The sequence below is a fragment of the Paramisgurnus dabryanus genome, chromosome 20 (genome assembly GCF_030506205.2).
Source record: "Paramisgurnus dabryanus chromosome 20, PD_genome_1.1, whole genome shotgun sequence".
Taxonomy (NCBI): domain Eukaryota; kingdom Metazoa; phylum Chordata; class Actinopteri; order Cypriniformes; family Cobitidae; genus Paramisgurnus; species Paramisgurnus dabryanus.
In genome coordinates, this window is record NC_133356.1 from 24,536,120 (window position 1) to 24,540,505 (window position 4,386).

A 4,386-nucleotide genomic window follows, 5' to 3' on the forward strand; every position below is an offset into this window, starting at 1 on the left:
ATAAAGTTGAAATAACTTAAGCTAATTCAACTTTGTTTTTGTAATTTAAAGCAACTCCTGACTAGTCAATAAAGTTGAAATTAATTGTAAATTCAGGTTCATTAAACTTACAAATTTAAGTGCAACAAGGATTTTTTTACAGTGTGGTTATTAGGTTGAGCCAGCAAATCTCTTTTTTTACAATGTATTCTATGCTATATTTTAAAATGTATAATTATAATATAATTGCCATGCTTTCGTTATTTCTTTCTTTCATTTATTCCATGCAATGTTCCTTGGTAACAATTTAAGTTGTTTCACTTAAAGTATTTTTCACTTAAGCACATAAGTTGAAAAACTTATTTATTTTAGATGTTCCCAATTGAAGTATGTTTTAAGTTGATCCAACTTTTCACTTTTCACTTATCATTTTGCAACGAAACTCTTCATATATTTTTATGTTACTTTAAAGGTGCCATAGAATAAAAACTGTATTTACTAGGCATAGATGAATAATAAGAGCTCTGTATGGTAATGACATATATCGTGAGCCTCAAACGCGTTTGTGTAAACCTAGCTGGAAAACAGGCTAATCTTAACATACCACCAACTGTGATGTCACAGTCGAGATGTACGCCCCAACATTAAATTACACATAAATGAATTACAAAGTTGTCAAATTGTTTACTAATGTGAGCCACTGACATGAGCCTCAGAACAGAGCAGTAAAAGCAGAGCTCAACATTATGATTCATGACCCTTCTAAATAGGGCAAAAATAGACCATTTTATTCAAAGGAATCCAAATCCTAGGGTTGTAAATGGACATGAAAAAAGTTATATCATTTTTGAAAGAACAATTTCACAAATTATTTCAATGCATTCTTTGGCACCTTTAACTTATCAAAACAACTTGTTTTAATTTTATTTCTATAAATACACGTTACATTTGGAAAAGGCTGTTTTTAGAGGCACTCTTTTAATCTGACAGATGTTACCAGGACTAAAGAGCCACATGTCAGCATAGCAGAACAAGCAATTCCCTCTGAAACACTCAGTGACACTATAGATTGGTTGTTATGAACTAAAGCTGTTTTACAGCACTGCCAAATGACATATAAATGAGATACATATGTCAAGATACTGACACCACAGTATTTACATAATTAACAACAAACAATTCAATAACATGTGTCAGTTTACATCTATTCATCTAAACCTGCTTGTGCTCTGCAGGGTCACAGGGGGTTGAAGCCTATCCTTGCATCTTTGGCCACAGGGAGGGTACTGGATGGATGGCCTATCCGCAGCAGGGCATTCACAGACACACCTAAAGGTCTTGACACACCGGGACGTTTTTCGTGCGCGTTTATCGTCGGCGTTTTACGTGACGTTTTTCTGCTTTCACACCCAAACGATTTTTACTGGCGCTGAGCCGAGTGAGGTGCAAATTCACCCCCTGGACATTAGATGGCGCTTAATACAAAACAGATATATTAAGAACATTTAAGTGTACTTCACTGCTATTTTGAGACACCATATATCAGGGGTGGGGAACCCTGGTCCTGTAGGGCCACTGTCCTGCAGAGTTTAGTTCCAACCCTAATTAAACGCACCTGAAAAATCAAAGTAAAGTCTTCTGGATTACTTGAAAATTAAATTCAGGTGTGTTTGAATAGGGTTGGAACTAAACTGTGCAGGACAGTGGCCCTCCAGGACCCAGGGTTCCCCACTCCTGCCATATATGAACAAAAATGTGCTAAAAATTTATTTAAAAAATTTATTTAGTTAACATCTTTTTATAAAAGTTGAGTTCAAGTTCAATACAAGTGTTAACTAAATACATTTTTTAATACAGAGATAAAAGTGCATTTTAGTTCATATTCATGGTGTCTCAAAATAGCACAAATAAGTACACTTGGATAATCTTAAGAACATCTTAAGAAGTACTAAAGATGAATTTTTAGTATATTAAGTACAAAATTAGTGTGAGAAAATAAAGCACTTTAAGTACACTATGGAAGTGTACTACTTTTCACCTGGCCTGTAAAACACAGTAAATTAATACTACGGTAAATAAGGAATAATGTCAAAGATAAGGTATAAAAGTTAATGTCTTCAACCCATGTAATGCAATTAAAGTATTATGGGACATTTATTTGTTGTGATTGTTTATGTTTAGACTGGCATGTTTATGATTGTAGGCCTTTTCTGTACATTGAATAACATGCGTAAGTAAAACCCAGTCAAGTTTAAATACAAAAAGTACAAACACATATTTTTATGTATGTTTACATGATTATCGTGCATGAACAGATGTTTGGTTTTGTTCTTTATTTTGTGGTTATATATAAGTTGATTACTATCTGGTCTGGAAAGTATCTGTAAGCCCAGATTAATCAGGACTAAACCTCTAGTTTTATTTTGAATGGAATTCATTCAATACAATATGACATTTTTTCATGTATGACCTAAAGTGGAAGAGATTACGATTGTTTCTCAAATAGTCTATAAAATATTTTTAAATCAGTATTTATATCCAAAAATATTCCTACCATCATCCAGTGTCGTTTTTGCCGCTTGACCATACCAGGGGATCTCAACCTTTGTCACTTCCAGACCCTGAATGTTCACAACAATGTTTGAAAACATCCCACTCAAAATTGATAGTACCAAATAAAGATTTGCTTGGCATTACAAGCTATAGTTGTTTAAGTTGTTTAAGCTTATTTTAATGATAGTTGTGTCTTTTTAAAATAATTTTAAATCTTTATACAACTTTAAAATAAGTTTAAAAATCACTGCACTACAGTCATCAGCAGCTATTCTGTATAAAGCTCAAGGCAATCCCGCCCCCTGCTGGTGTAAATGAGTACATAACATAATTTTCATTCAACCATGACATTTCACCATACTGTGTTTATAATGATATCATCTGCTAAAGAGCTGTGTCATAAGATGCAAGACTTTGGATAGGTCACCACACTGTTGCATCCATATTGATATGTTATGTGTTTTCAAAATTTTGGATCTTATGAGAACACTATCTAAAGCAGTGGTTCTCAATCTGGGGGCCAGGGTGTGAGATGGTGCCAGGGGGGCCCCAATTTTATGACATTTTATAAAAGACATAAATTTATCATGAATTCTGTGTAATTAAACCTAAAAAAATTAAGGCTACTAAGCAACAGCACTACTTTGCATAATTTAATGTTTTGTCTTAATAATATGGTATGTTTTAGAACAAATTTGACATACATTTTCTTTGGGGGGGGGGGGTGGCCTCGAAGGAATGCACCATACATACGGGGGCTGCACGCTGAAAAAGTTTAAAAACCACTGATCTAAAGGATTAACCAGTTTAAGAAGCCTATATTTAAGGACACCTATTATGTGAAATCCACTGTTACAAGGTGTTTGGACATAATGTGTATTGGCAGTGTGTGAACACAACCACCCTACAATGAAAAAATCCACCTTCTCCTTGTTTTTTAATCCCCATTAAACCAAATCAGTCTCTTTAGACATGCTGTTTTGATTCTCTTATCAATGTGAGGTCACATTGATAAAGCCCCGCCCACTTACAGTCCTGCATTACCATAGTTTCCACCCTCAGCGAGTTGTATTCTGTCCACTAGATACTATTGTTTCAGACTGAATTACTCAGATCTGTTTTAACTGAAAGCGCTCACTGTCTGTTTGTAAGGAAATGAGGAGCTGTTTCTCAATTGCATTTAAAGGTACAGACAGTAAAACTGTGTCTTTTGCTCCCACCTAAATAGGGTAATTTTGGACATGCTATAATAAATGATCTATGGGGTATTTTGAGCTGAAACTACCTGAGACTTAAATTACATCTTGTAAAAAGGCCACAATGGGTGCCCTTTAATAAAGCCTTACTGGAAATGATGTAATGCCATCTGCTATTAATTCAAAATCTGACTTTGATGGAGCATTTTTTTTTTGTCTTTGCATTTTATCCATAAAATGAAGAGATGAACAAGCGGATTTTGGAGCAGGGATTGTAACACACTTTGCATGTGGGAAAGGACTTCTGATGATGCAGCCTATAAGAGCTAAGATCCCTTTTGGTTATTATAATTTTTTGTAAACAGAGACATGTTTTTTTAATATGTCATTAAAATGTATTAATGTTAGGCAAAGTAAGTGGACCTCCATAAGTGCAATAAATAAAAACAAAGCTAACATGTTTTGTTAGAGCGAGCTTTATGTTTGTGTTGTGTCTGATCTGTGAAGAATAATATGTATGGTGATTAACATTAATGGTTTTATTTTTGAGGTCAAAGTGAATTAGAACTCAAAACTAATAATCTTTATTTACTTAGCGCTTTATATATATGATCGGCTCCCCACAGGGGAAAAAAGTAATATAACACAAAGACAGCAC